The following is a 15,034-nucleotide window of genomic DNA, read 5'->3' as shown; positions in this document are numbered from 1 at the left end:
AGTAAGTTAGGCATTTGACTTCAGCTCAGGTCATGATCTCATGGTTTGTGAGCTTGAGCCCCACGTCGGGCTCTGTGCTGACAGCTCAGAGCCTGGAGCCTGCTTTGGATTCTGTGTCTCCCTCTCTCTGCCCCTCCCCAACCCTATCTCTGTCTCTCTCTCAAAAGTAAATAAACATTTAAAAAACAAAGTCATATCTAAAGTAGTACAGACTTTCAAGGTTTCTTTCTTCCTGTTGGATTTGCAATTGAGGTCAAGGGGTGGGGTGGGAGAGCTCCCCCCACCCCAAACATCCAGACTCCACTTCAGTGAGGATCCCCGTTACTAATTTCTGCACACCCATAGAGAAGCCCTACTCCAGCTAAATCATATCCTCCCCATTGCCCCTTTCTTCTCACCATTTTCTAAAATTTTTTATTTATTTCTGAGAGACAGAGTGTGAGTGGGGGTGGGGGGCAGAGAGAGGAGAAGACACAGAATCCAAAGAAGGCTCCAGGCTCTGAGCTGTCAGCACAGAGCCTGATGCAGGGCTCGAACCCACAAACCAGGGGATCATGACCTGAACTGAAGTTGGACACTTAACACCCAGACATCCTGTCTTCTCACCATTTTTTCTGCATGCTGTTCCACTTTCTAAAATGCCTTTCCTGCCTTGACTTTCTTGCCTGCCAGAGAAGTTCCTGAACATGCCCCCTAAGTCTATTTCATCACTTCATCAATTCTAAGTCACCCAGCGGCGCCCAGGTGTGCCTGAAACCAGTCTTTCCTCCATCACCGAGAATAGATATTGGCCAGCTGATTGTCAATAGCCATGACCTGCAATAGTACACCCTCCTGGGCATCTAGAAACGTGTATGCGGGAGCTCGTTCTCCAGGGAGAATCTGCGTGTCCAACTAACGCCCCGGAACAGTGGTCCCCCAGCAGCTTGTTGGTGTCTCTCTGGCTCTTCATCGGCTGTCAGAGTAGGAGAAGGCTACTCTGCACGGACCGGCTCCCCGGGCTGTCTCCTGGAGAAATCAGAGCACTCCTATCCGGCTCTTGGAGATCTCCCAAGGTGAGGCCCAGTCTCAGAATTAATAAAACATAAGTATGACTGTGTTGCTCTTGGCTCTGACTCAGGCTGGGAATCCTTATCAAACAAACAGCAGCCTGGGAGGAGAGGTCACTGTGGATATTCCAGCGCTAACATTCAAACGTTAATAACTTTACCGCGTAGATTAATTTTAAATGTCAGACCGCGTTGCTGTGTAAAGCTAAGGTGCTTGGGAAAAACGTGCATTCTCGGGCTTCCTGACAGCACCAGCACAGGCCGTGTTTGATCACTAGCGGGGTGGGCAGGATCAGAGGAGGAGAGGGTGCTTCTCTAACAGTCGCTGCCCCTGCAATGCAAACATGACAAATAAACGGCATCGGAACGTGTCGGCCGCCTAGTTTCTCAAGCAGGAAAATGGCCGGCCTGACAGTAATGAGATTTCACACGGAACCACAAGGCTGTGTGAGGGCCGAGACCTTGTGCGGGGTGCCAGGTGCCCAGCCCAGACAAATGCGTGCACGTTGCTCAAGAGCCCCTGCAAAATAGCATTTGTAGTAACGGCCACGGCGATGCACGGCCCGCGGGTCCCGCTGCCCAGCGGAGGTCTGCAAGGCCCCCGGAGCCCCAGCCCAGGAAAAGGCTTGAAAGGAAAAGAGAGGCAGGCAGAGGCTGCCGGAGGAGCATGGAGGAAGGAACAGATGCCGCGCACAAAACCCACCCAGGGCTGCCAGGCTTGCAATTAAAAATTCACATATTTTGGACTGAAATTCTCATATTTTAAGAGAACTTGGGCAAAATCCTCCTCCCATCAATATTAGCAATGCAAAACCAGCAGTCAAGACAGACCCAAATTATCATCCATTTTGCAAAAAGGATGAAAATTGTATAGCGCGGAGTCCAAAATTCTTCAGCGAAAACAATCATTAGAGCGCACCTGGCAGCCCTTGGTCCCGCCCCCACCTCCAGGCTCCAAGAGACACAGGACCAGAGTGCCCACCCTCTCCCTACAGGGCCTGGGGCTGCAGATCTGGGACTGTCACAGCAGCCCCCAGTCACCAGCGGCTCTCGGGATTCTCTTTGTTTGAAAGGCCACCCGTATTTGGGTAAGTGTGCACACTGAATTCAGGAAACACTAACACTATGGCAGGCCACGGTGAAAGGGCAAACATAAGGCATGCCGGGAATGCTGGCACAAACACTGTCTCGGGCAGGATGCACCTGGATTGGGCTTCTGGTGTGTCAGCCAACAAGTGGGGTGGGAGAGAGGGAAAGAGAGGGCCCTCATGGAAAACTGCAGGCTCCCAGAATCCAAAGTGAAATCCTCAATGAGCAAAGTCTGCCACAGGGCCAAGCACACACGGCTGGCTCAAATCTTTGAGGTTCCACCTGCAAAACAAATGGCAAATGTACCTCCTTGCCTTCCTCTCCATTGACTCCAGAGTGATCTTCCACAAACACCGATCTCCTTGTGTCAAGGGGTCACCACTGCAAATGGGACCAACTCTCAGCTCCAGCCAGGCTTCCTGGGGACTGGTCCAAAGCAGCAGCCACTGCTGGGCAGGTCAGGACACAGAAGGTAGGGAGGCAAGAAACACGATGAGGAGGAAGTGGTCTCACGAAATAATAAATATGTTTCTATGTGTAAACCTTGTATTTATTAAAGGTCTGTAAATGCAAGTATGATAAAAATGTAAATGGGTTCTGAATTCCAGAAGCACATTGCAAGGGCTAGCTGGAGCCTCGATTACAGTACCCAGGCTGGGACAGACCTTCGCGATGTTCATGGAAGCTGATGCAGAAGCAGGGGCTGTTGGGATAGCATTAGAATTTGCAGCAAGTGCTCTCTTACCAGGGTTAGCAGGGCTTCGAAGGGTGGCTCTAAGCATCTTAGGTTCAAACCCAGCCTATGGCTTTCTAGTAGTAAGAACTTATGCAAATCATGGGGCACCTGGGTGGCTCAGTCGGTTAAGTGCCTGACTTGGCTCAGGTCATGATCTCACAGTTCACGTGTTCAAGGCCCGCATCAGGCTCTGTGCTGATGGCTCAGAGCCTGGAGCCTGCTTCGGATTCTGTGTCTCCCTCTCTCTGCTTCTCACCTGCTCACACTCTATCTCTCTCTCTCTCTAAAATAAATGACATTATAAAAAAAAAAGAACTTAGGCAATTCACTTACTCTATCTGACCCTCAGTGTCCTCACCTCGGTATAATCATACTATGTACTTCTTATGTTTGTGGAGAGGTTTCAATGAGGTAATTCACATAATGCATTCAGATCACTGTCCTGTGACTCAATAAATATTCTTTACTGTTTCTAGAATTAGGAGACTAAGACCAAGGAGGAGGAAAATCTCACCCACAGGCATACAGTGGACTGGTAGCAAAGCTAGAGCCACAACTCTGGTCCCCAAATTCCCCATCCTGGCTCCTTCCCCACGCCAGCCTTCTTTCCCTTGCTGCAGAGTCTGCAGCAGAAACATCACATCGGGAGCCAGAAGACAATAAACCTAATTGGACCATTAGGACCAGTCACTTCCCTCTACATCGAGCCTTGGGGATGTTACAAGTGATCAATATAATAAATAATGTTGCATAGTCTGGGGCACCTCTCAAGGGAGCATCTTGGAAACCAAGAAGAGAAAGAGATTGAGATCATAGCAAGAGATTCAGAAAGAAAGCAAGATCTCTGAGCACTCTTGAGTTTTTCCCTTACCTACCTTGCCTTGCTCTGTGCCAGACACAGTGGGAGGAGGGTGGGGTGAGGAAATGCCAAAGGCCAACAGGTAACCCAGGTGCTTTAGGTTATGTATTTCCACATTTTTGTTATCCAATATAGATCTTCCAGTCATGTCACCAATGCACAGACATGGTTCACAGGTAATGATGGAAGGCTTTGGTGATCTCAGCCACAACCAAAGGTTTCCTTCTCTCTAAGGAGAACCTGAAATGCCTGGGGATATCTCACAGTGCCTAGCCACACCTTAAATGGCAGCCTTCAACCTTGAGGGCATTCACAGGCTTACCAACATTCAGAAACATACAGACACATCTGTCCTGGATAAAGGTTTCTCTGGTTCCCTAGAATAACTTCGGATTCAAAAAACATGGTTTTGACTTAGAAAACCAGTTTGGAAGGAAAAGAGTGTCCTCTGGGGAATCCCTCACAAATCAGTAGGAGCTATCCAACGTACCAGAAAATCTGAGATTTCCACACACTTCCCTGGACTTCACTGCAAGCCATGGCCATGACCTAAGGGCACATAGTGAAATGTCTGAGAAGCTGGGGTCACAGATCCACAAATAACCCCAGTGGACATGCAGTCCAGATCTCATTGGAAGTAAAATGGTTGAACAGGAGCCTTTTGTGTGTTTCATGCTAATGAAGATCTTCACTAGCGTACACAAGAATTGATATCACAACCATGGCTTCCCAAGGAGAAATATATTGTAAACTTGGACCTCAATCAGAATGTGGGGTCATTCATCCAATGACACAGAGCCTTTAGGTAAATGTGAGGCACTGAAATATTGAGCCAATAGGCAGAGAAACCACTGTCTGGTACCAAAGAGGGCAAGCCATGGCCATGTGCAGAGGGCACTCAAGGGACGCACAGCCCCTCAGCAATATAACAACAAAGATGTAGTTCATAAAGGACCTCTGAGAAAGTGCAAAAGCAGGGGCAGAGAATTTTCTCCAGGTCAAAACTCTAAAATCCAGAGCTGATCAGATGAGAACAGCACAAAACACTCAGGAGGAATGAAGAATGTTAACTGGACCAGAGCAGAGGTTATTACCTGAGAGAGAAGGAATTGGAATTAGAATTAGTAACCAAACCCAATGTGTTATCATTTGTCATATTAACCATGCTTGTACTTCCTGTCTGGTAACCATTTTTAGATCTTTTCATTACACTCATCTTGACTCATCTCTATTAATATCTTCATTGAAAGAACTCCTCCACATACTGCTATTGACAAACATGTGGCTTGTGTGAGCCTAGACATCACTTTAGGACACTGTTCCCAGACAAAGCAAAGCCAGGAATGGGACCTCCTTAGAAAGAGCCAGTTAAGTACAGTGGCTCTCTGAGAGCCCTCCACCACCCACTCACGAGGAGCCTGCTGACACATCCATGAGAGAAGATCGCCACAGATGGAAATCCTCTCCCACATCTTATCTTGGCTCCCTGCCCCTCCACATAGTGCCTACTACCCATGACCACACGTCTCTAAAATCTCCAGGTCATACCTACTGGAGTAAACACGATGACCTCCCAGGGAAGGTATGAAGCCAAGGAGCCAGGAACAAAAGGCAGATCTTTGAAGTGCTGAGTTTCCTTTGTTATTCTCCAGAATATAAAAACCAGAAACCTCATCTCTCTGAAATACCATCTCCCAAAAGCATCAGGCAGAGAAGGCCTAGGACATTTGGTTACTGTGTCTGAACTAGTCTGTGCCTGTGTGGGTTCTCCTCTGAGATTTTGTTCATGCTGTTCTGCCATGACTATGGGACCAGTCTGTGCACCCTGTCCATGTCCCAATCTGTGCCCTGGCCCATGGCTTTCTGCCTCACATCTCTGGGTCTGAGCCATAACTATCCAAGACTGACCAAATCTGTGATCCTTCCCATGACTTTCCAGGTCAAGAGCTGTGTGTGTGCCTAATTATTGTCTATTCCTAAAATTATGATTGATTATACATGTGGTCATTTCTGATTATAACTGTCTTGATCAGTGTTTCCCACCATTGTGATTATACCTATCTATGGGGGTGATATTTAGAATGTTTAACTACTGGTCCAGAACCAGCCAATGAGAACAGATGCCCACCAGGAACAGCATGGCCATACCAAAGGCATTCCAGCTGGTCTGTATATAGTTTATTGAGCAATCTCAATTCAGTGATGTAAAACCCTGAAAGTGCTGAATTTTTTTCCATTACTGCCTTCAACCATGCTCTATCAAAATCCTTCCCTGTCATTTAATGACATCTCAAGCAGATCCCACTGGTCTCTGGTCACTCTCAGTTATTGGAAGTCTAGTCGAGCCCACAGGGTACACCTGATTTCAACCCAGAGCAGGTAGGCTGCCTGGTGGGGAGAAGGGACACTGGCCTGTCTCTCTCAGCTCTCTTCTGGAAACAGAAGTCAGGGAGGGGGGGTGGGAGAGATGTCAGGTGTCTTCTGCCATGACTGGTCACCTGTGGCAGTGAAGAGATGTACCTGATCTTGCCCCGGCTCCATCTGGCTTCATTGGCTACTGGCTGTGGCTTTATTGTGCATCGAGAAGACGGTGCCCATGGCTTCCTTGGAGCTCCCTTTGGCCTCATCACAGCCCATACCCGCCTCCTCCTCAGGAGCCATCACTGAGCCACATGGGCAACTCCAGGGCCTTGTGTTCTAGTCCCCCATGCTCCTGCCCAGAGTCACAGGAGTCACTGAGGCCTGCCTCTATTCCTGTCATTAGAAGACACAAGGCAACAGCCCCCTGTTCTCAGCCCTTCCTTTTAGCTCCCAACTTCAGAAATCTCCAGAAGACAAGCAAGCACCAACAACCCCTATGGTCATGTAGACCCTGAAACCCCAAGGTCATGGATCAAATTCTCCCTCAATCTCTATCACTCTCTCTGCAGTCCTGACCACAGGGGACCAAGATACCAGCACCCCTAAGCCACCCTATGGAGACCTCTCTAGGGGCTCAGGGAAAGCAGTGGGCAGTAGAAGTGAAGCCTGCTCACCATGAACCCTGCCTCACTGTCAACTTGAATAAGGCCCTCCTCTCCCTAACCAGATCTGTTTATGGAAAAGGAAGCTGGAGACAGGGTAGGTGAAGCTGCTGATTGCCAGGATCACAGTTTGTTGGAGAGATATCTGGTCCCCGTTGTTCTTTAGAATGTGGGGTCCTTAGCCCCTCTTCCTCAGCTTTGGGCTGAGGTGACAGTGCAGGGGCAACTGAGAAAAGCCTGTTCCCCACCCAGCTCACCACAACAGTCTTCATCTGCGCCTCGGCCTGTATCAGTTCTAAACGTTGTGTCTGTTGCCTATTGCTGTTCCAGGCTCTCTGTGACCAGGCGTCTGGGGTTCCGTCTCCTTCTCCATGTCACATGTTTATGACTATGTCTGTCTGTCTGACGAGGGACTCTGTGCCTGCAGCAATGGGGGTATCGGTGACCATGTCTCTGTGACAGTATTTCTATGCCCCGGCCTTCAGCTAGCCAGACTGGGAGGCTGTCTCTGAGGTACCTTCTGGGGTCTGTGACTCAGCCTCTGAATCTGTCTTGTGCTTTACACAGACAATATCCCTGTTTCTGGGCTCAGACAACTGTGACTCTGTCTTTGTATCTATCGTGTCCTTTGCCATGTCATCTCTGTGCTGTGGCAATGGCTACCTCCAAGGCTGGCTGGTTTTCTAGAAGGAAAAGATTGGAGCAGAACAGTATGGGAGGCCTGTCTATGACAGGACTGACTTCATTCCCCATGTAGTTTAGAAATCTAAACAGACAGTTCTTTGTCCTTAACTATCTTTTCAATCTCCTCCACCATCTTCCCAACCCAAAGCAACCCAGTCAACGATTCCCAACCGAGAGAACACGGCTGCCCTGTCTGTGTGCGTGTGTCTGCATGTGATATGTAGATGACACATATATATAGAGACACATGTTTATTGGGTGACCTTCCCACAGGTTCTCGGTAGGCAAGGGTCCTGTCAGTGCCCCTTTGGAACCCACTGCATGTGCACATCTTGAAGCTTCTCTGTCAATACCTGTCACTATACAGGGTCTCTGATGACTCCATACCAGTGGCCCTCATCACATCAGCCACTTTGGCAGGGACAGTTCACATGAAGAGGAAGGACAGCGGCTATTGGTGTCCAGGCCAGGATGGGGTTGAAAGGCAGCCTCTGGCCTGGCCATCCAGCAGAGCAGGTGCTTCTCTCCCACTTACCTCTCTTGTCTCTAACTGCATAGACCAAAGGGAGAGCCTTAGAGAAAGCATCTCCACCAGCTGATTTCCTCTGCTTTTTCACTGTTTTTTTTTTTAAGAACAGGTAATATGTCCCTTCCCTTCCTTTAGTTTACAAAGATTTTATTCCTAAATGAATTATGAATAATTAAAACTCCACTCCATTTGTTCTCTATTGTTGTTAATTGAAAAAATTAAAGATGTATGTGCTGCAACCCCCAGGGTGGCCCTGGGAGAAGCTGGTGGGAAGCTTGGTTTGGGGCGGGGTGTGGGGCTGTGCCAGTGCCTCCGCGGCCTGAAGCCAGCACCACTTACAGGGCACCTGGTCGACCACTGAAAACCCTCTCCTGGTCTGTCCTCACGACTCCCAGCTGACCGTGCTGAGGGTATCATGTTATCTCTTTCCTTAATGCACATTTCTCTTGACCACGTAAAGCCAGGGGGTGAACAGAGTGTATTTATCATTCAAAACCCGAGGAAAGCTGTCTTCCTTTCTCTTGAGTGGCTCTAAGGGTGATCCAGGCCCCAGATGCCAGGGCGACCTGTTGACTGTGGCATGTGACATCTTTCCAAACACACCAGAGAAAGCCCAAAGTCTGATGGCCAGACTCATCACACCGCCCAGCCCTTGGCACCTATCGCAGGCAGGCACAGACCTGGAGCTGAAGAAACCAACGTCAGTGTCTTTCCCCTGGAGCCTGGGCCAGTGTGTGCTCGCCCAGCTTGGTGGGATGTGCCCCTATCCTGATGACTCTCTCCGTTACCCGGAAGTCCTCCCTATTGCTGTCTGCTTAGGCTCATCAGACACCCCCAACTGGCTGCTTAGCACATGACGGGCGTTCACAGTGGTTGTTAATGAGTGAGTCATGTCTGTAGTGCGGGCTAATGCTCTGAAGTCCAAAGGAGAGTTAAGCATTGTATCAGCCATGATATAACTGTCTGTTGTAACAAATAACCCCAAACTCCAGTGGCTTAACACGATGAACATCTGCTTCCCAGTGACCCCCTGTGCACAGTCTGTTCTTCTCCTGAGTGGCTCTCTTGCAGGAGAAAACTCAGAGCCCTGGGGCCCGTCCCGCACTCCCTGAGAGCTCCTTGGAGAATTCTCCCCTTGGTGGTGGATGAAGAAAGAGTGGAGGAATGACCTGCCAGGCCTCACCGTCCTTCCTGCCCTCTCCTCCCAGAGAGAAGCCCCTGGTGGAGCCTCCAGAGGCTCTGTCCCCCAGGTCTTCCCCACCTGGTTCATCCAGCATGAGCTCTTGCAACGTCGTACCTCCTCAACCTGAATTATGACCTCCCGTTGTTTCAGGCCCTCCCTGAGGTCTTTCCCTCATTGTAACAAGCTTCCCTGGATGCTAGATGAGCTACTGGGGCCAAAGCAAGCAGGTCCAAGGGCAGAATCCCACTGGGGCCCATGTTGCCCCTCTGGCTGGGGTTCCCAGCCCCTTGGCAGGTACCCCGTATCTGGTGAGCACAAGGGCCTTCTCGAGCCTCACCCCACAAAGGCCAAGCTGACGTATCTGCCCAGGGGAACAAGCCCTTCCCAGGGAGCGGGTAACAGGGAAGGGCAGTGAACACAGCTGGTTCCCAGAACCACCACCCAATTTGAGCTTTGTGTCCCCTTCCTTTCGGGAAGTCCGGTGAGAGGAACGGAGCCCAGGGGGAGCCACAGTCTAACGAGCTGAGCTCCTTTCCTCCTTGGCTTGCGAGCAGCGCTCGCTCAAGGTTGTGCCTTGCTGTGAGTGCTGCCTTCTGCATTTCGCTCCCTAATTTTAATGTTCCGCTGATCCAATTTCCCTTGCAATAAATAAAAAATAAAAGGAAATGTTTTTGTCGCATACAAACCTCCTCGCTGCAAGAGACCTGGGTGACACATAAGCTACCAACGATGAAAGACCCGTTCTCTTCGTTAAAGCAGTCAGTCCTTAATCCCCATACGTTCTTCCTCCCCACGGTCTGCCTTGATCGCATGGAAGTAAAACCACAGCCTCCTCTCCCTTGGGAAGTGCACTCCCAGAGGTTCAGATGCTAATAAGCCTCAGCGCCAAAGGATCTCACAGGCATCACAAGTGCTAGAGCCAGCCCAGGGCCTGGAGAAAAACAGGTACCAGGAGACCTGAGAGCAAGAACAGTGATCCAGGCAGGTTCCCGATGGGGCTTGGGTTTCTGTGTGTCTCAGCAGCCCAGGGAGGTGCCTTTGAGATGCACACGGTGGGCATGGTGCCGTGTATAAGGAGCCGGAAGCAGGCACCCTCCAACCACTGATCGGGCCCTTGGCTCCCTGGACCTGCTGCTTCTGACAAGAACCCACGTGGCCTGGTGGTGCTGCTCTCAGCCATGCTGTCCACTGACCCTGCCCGCAGCACTTCCGCCCCAGAGCTCCCTGTAACTCTCATCCCTGTCCCCAATGCAGGGAGGGGCTGACTGCACCCCAAAGTGCTCCCCTGGCTCTCGAACTGGAAGGGCCATCACCTGCCACCAGGCTACCCACAGACAGATGCCACAGTTTGGGATGAAGTACTGTTTAGGACTGTTCTTGGAGTGTCCCCACCTCCTTCGGGGGACCGAGCTCTATTTTCACACAATGATTTATTTTTAAGTAAGCTCTATGCCCAACATTGGGCTCAAACTCATGACCCCAAGCTCAAGAGTTGCAAGTCTACTCACTGAGCCAGCCAGGCACCCTTCAGCTCTACTTTTGTACTTTTTCAGAGCCAGGCGGGACATTAAGAATTGCTTTGGGAAATCATCACTGCCTCATTCGGTGCAAATCTACAAGGCTTAGTTAGTCAACATTGAACTCGAAGTATCTGCAAGTTTTCTTTAATTCAAATACCAACAGAGCAAATGTCTTGTTGGTTTGAATCTGTCAACCACCCACTGACAAGCATGTATGATGTGCCCACCCTGCCAACACAGTGGCATGGGGATAGTGATGAAGATGCCACCCTACCCCCCAGGGGCTCGGTCTAGTTGAGTGGATCAGACACACACCTGAAAAATGAGGTGAAATCAGAGCAACTTAAGGCCAAATGAGACATTTAAGGGAAGAAAGTAAAATTGCAACAAGAGCTACTATTCCAGGAATGCACACCCACTCTGTGTCTCAGAGACACTCTGTGTCTTCACAACTACCTCCTGAAATAGGTATTATTATTATTATTAGCCCCATCCACAATGAGAAAAGTCGTGCTTGGGAGGTTAAGTGACATTCCTGAGGTCACACAGCCAGTAAAAAAGACAACTGAAATTCAAAGTCCACACTCTATGTATTCCAAAGCCTGTGCCTCTACCCACCATGCAGCCTCAGGGGACATGTTCCAGTGCAGAGAAGACACTGAGGCAGACCCCAACTCAACATGAAGTCTTCTTAATCACCCAGTTTGGGAGCAGGCTGTGTTGAGTGAGTCCCTTCCCAAAGAAAGATGCAGAGGCTGGAAGATCTTCAAGCAAGTGAAAGAAGAATCTGACAGAAGGTTGGGCAAATACATTCCAGATGGGAAATGCTATCATTGCTGGGGAAACTGGGATTTGGAAGGGATGGATTTTGAGTAGAAAGGTCAGGAAGGCGGTAAATGTGTTGGCCAAGATGCAGACATAGGGATCACAGGTGTGCCTGGGGGTAGTAAATAAAGCTGATTGGCTGAAGCAAAGACTGTGTGTTGACCCAGCCTCCCCTCGAAATGGGCACGGCCTAGCAGGGCGCTGGGGTTGGGTTAAGGGGGTGATTATTGGAAACGGCCAGGAAGATTTGAAGAGGTGGGACAGGTGGGGAGAAATGAGTGCCACGTTCTCAGGAGACCCATGCCACAAATCCAGAACACTCGACTCCTGCCTTCAAGAGTGAGGAGCCAGGGGCACCTGGGTGGCTCAGTTGGTTAGGCCTCCGACTTCTGCTCAGGTCAGATCTCATGTTCATGGGTTCGAGCCCCGCATCAGGCTCTGTGCTGACAGCTAGCTCAGAGCCTGGAGCCTGCTTCCGGTTCTGTGTCTCCTTCTCTCTCTCTGCCCCTCCCTCTCTCATGCTCTGTCTCTCTCTGTATCAAAAAATATATAAAACATTAAAAAAAAAAAAAAGAGTGAGGAGCCAGCCCTCTGCACCCAAAAACAAGAAGTCAGGGCAGCACAGAGTCAGGAACTAGGAAGGAAGAACCAGGTTGGGGACCCTTGCAACTGTTTCTGCCTGCAGGAGTCAGTGTCCGAAGTGTCCTTCCTACAGCCACATGGGTTAAAGGAGCAGGGGGCCTGGGGACAAACAATGTTGAGAGTGGTGGGCTCATTTCCCCCCAGGGGTGCTGGCCACACAGCCACAGGGGACGGACTTACCCCAGGAGGGTCCCCCACTCATGGCACAGCAAAGCCCTTGGAGGCTGAAGAGAGAATCAGACCCTGAGACCAGAACGCCCCGACCGATCCAGAGCATGGTGACATGGCATCTGTCCCAGAACACCCATCTGGGCAGGGATAAGGAAATTGCAGGCTTGAATCTGCTCTTTGCCATTTTCTGGAAATGGCTTTACTGGTTTACTTGTTTAAAAAAAAAAAAGGAAAAAGGAAGGAAAGGGAGGAATATGGGCCAATTCTGAGGGCTAATTGCCTTTGCTCTCAACTAGAGCCCATGCTTTTTCCGGCAAACATTCTCTCCTATTGCTGTGCCGCCAGACCCACTCTCCGTTTCCAATCAGCCCTGAAAATAGTCCTTGATAGAGATAATAGGAAGAACAAAGAGAAATTTAGAGGAGCAGGGAGAGGGAAGAGAAGTTGTGCCTAACTGGCAGCGTAGATGTTGTTTTCATAAAGACCTTCAGTTGGTCCCTGACTTGTCTCCACCAGCAAGATGTTAAATAAATCCCAAGAAACAGACTTGAACTGAGACCAAGCGTTCTTTGACTTTTTTAGGTCATGGACTCCTTCAAGAATCTGGAAAAACATGGACCCTCTCTCACTAGGAAAATGTACATAAACATATTCCATGTATTAAATTAGGGGCTCATAGACTCCCCTGGAAACCCTAACCACAGACCCTGGTTAAGAACCCATAGTATAGACAATGTCTTTTTTTAAGGCTTTCTTATTTCTGTGTGTGTGTGCGTGTGCACATGTGTGCATGTATAAGGAAAAGGCTGACCTGACAGACAGACCCAGAGGGAGTCAACACCCCACCCTGGTACTCTCAGAAGAGACAGTGACATGAGTCGCTCCCCTGCAGCCCTGTCACCTAAAAAGCTAAAAATGGCCATGGATATGGAGGGGCTGCTAGGCCCCTGAGTGCCATGCCTGGGAAGAATGGCCTATGCAGGGCATCCCAGACTTTTCTGTGGATCTCAAGTCCCCTGAGATCTTAAAATGCAGGTTCTGATTTGGTAGGTCTGCAATGGGGGTGGAGAGCCTGCATGTCTAGCAAGCTCCCACATGATGCTGATGTTGCTTTAAGTACCAGAAGGCTATACAACCACCTACTGCTGGCTGAAAGCCTAGCAAAGACCTTGAATACATTCTCTGAAGATAGAGTGCTGTCGGGATACCCCAGGATATGAATGTCTCCTGAACCGAGTGTGGTGCTACCGGCGTCCATCACAAGAGTGCTCACAGAACCAAGACCTGGGCCTCCCTCCTAGGATGCCCAAGGATAGCAAATAGTGGGTGCCTCTTTCATCCCTGCATCCACAGCCCAACCAGCCCCAGCCCAGGCCTATGGACAGAGTAGGCATCCTTAAGTGAGTAATTGAGAGCCCATAAGCTGGCATGGTCTATTGTCTAGCAGGGCAGGGGTGTGCCCTGCAGTCCTGGATCTCGAGGAGGCAGAAAGTAAGGCTGAAGGACCATTGCACTCAGAGCTCTGGGCTGCGGTGCATAATGTTGGCCAGTAAGCATTTATCAAGCACCAGCAGCGTGATCAATTCCATGCTGGCTTCTGGAAGCAGAAGTAGGAGAAAGGACAAGAACGAATTAGAATGAACTAGAATATCAAACACAGAAGACCTCACAGAAATCTGACAATCCAGTCCTCTCATATACAGATGGGAACTTGAGGCCCAGAAAGACTTATTCAAGACCAAATAGCTGAGTGACAACAGGGCCAGGACTGGAGGCAGGACTTCTGACCTCACGCTTATCTCCACCTTGTCCTGGGGTCTGGGAAGAGTGCACACAGTGGTGCTTAATGTAGGCCGACTGACAGCTTGAGCAGAGTGAGCATGAGGTGCCTGGGAACTCCTAGCCTGATGGAAGTCCCCAGTCTAGCCTAGGGCAGGCAGCCTGGGCTAAGAGAGCTCAGCTGCTCCGTGATACCCAGGACTTCCATTCATCAGAGTCCCCTGCTTGGAATTAGGGTCAGCTGTGCTCAGACAGGCTTCCTCTCTGGATTCTGAGGTCATTGAGAGCAGCGCTCTGCCTCCATCCCGCCTTCCAGGCAGCCCCCACTCAGCCTGGCACAGGGCCCAGCACAGGCAGGTGGCAGGGAGCATCTGTGATACGGCCCAAGAGGGCAGAGAGAGACCTACCTGGAAGCAATACTAGCTGGGGGGCCTCTCCCAGCACGCTACAGCCTGTCAGCCTAATAGGCCTGCACTGAGCGCCTGGGGGAAAGTCAGTTCCAATCAGGCCGTGATCTGTGGCCAGCAGACAAACACAGGGTGAAGGCGGATCTGGCCTCTAAAGAAAGCCAGCCTGGCCCTCCTGCTCCTGCAAACAAGCTCACTCCTGGAGAAGAGGGAAACATCAAGACTGGGTTTTCCCAACAGCCAGCAAATGGGCCTCCCTTCTACCTTTTTGGTCCAAAAACATTAAGAAGAGACTGCGGGTCTGTCTGGCTCCCTTGAGACCCTGAACTTCAGATGCTCAGAGCAGGAGTAGATCTTTAGGCAGTGTGGCCCAGCCTCACACTCCTGGCCTGTCCCCAGTGCTCAGGGGCCTCAGATCTATGGTCATGGGCTCTGGGTAAATCGGACAGGTCCTGTTGAAGATGGCTGCCAGCTGGTCCCGGGTCATGAGCATCCACCTAACAGGGTCATGTGAGATTCTGCAGACCCCGTGCACAGG

Source organism: Suricata suricatta, chromosome 4, assembly GCF_006229205.1.
Source record: "Suricata suricatta isolate VVHF042 chromosome 4, meerkat_22Aug2017_6uvM2_HiC, whole genome shotgun sequence".
Taxonomy (NCBI): domain Eukaryota; kingdom Metazoa; phylum Chordata; class Mammalia; order Carnivora; family Herpestidae; genus Suricata; species Suricata suricatta.
Note: the sequence above shows the minus strand (reverse complement) of the source record.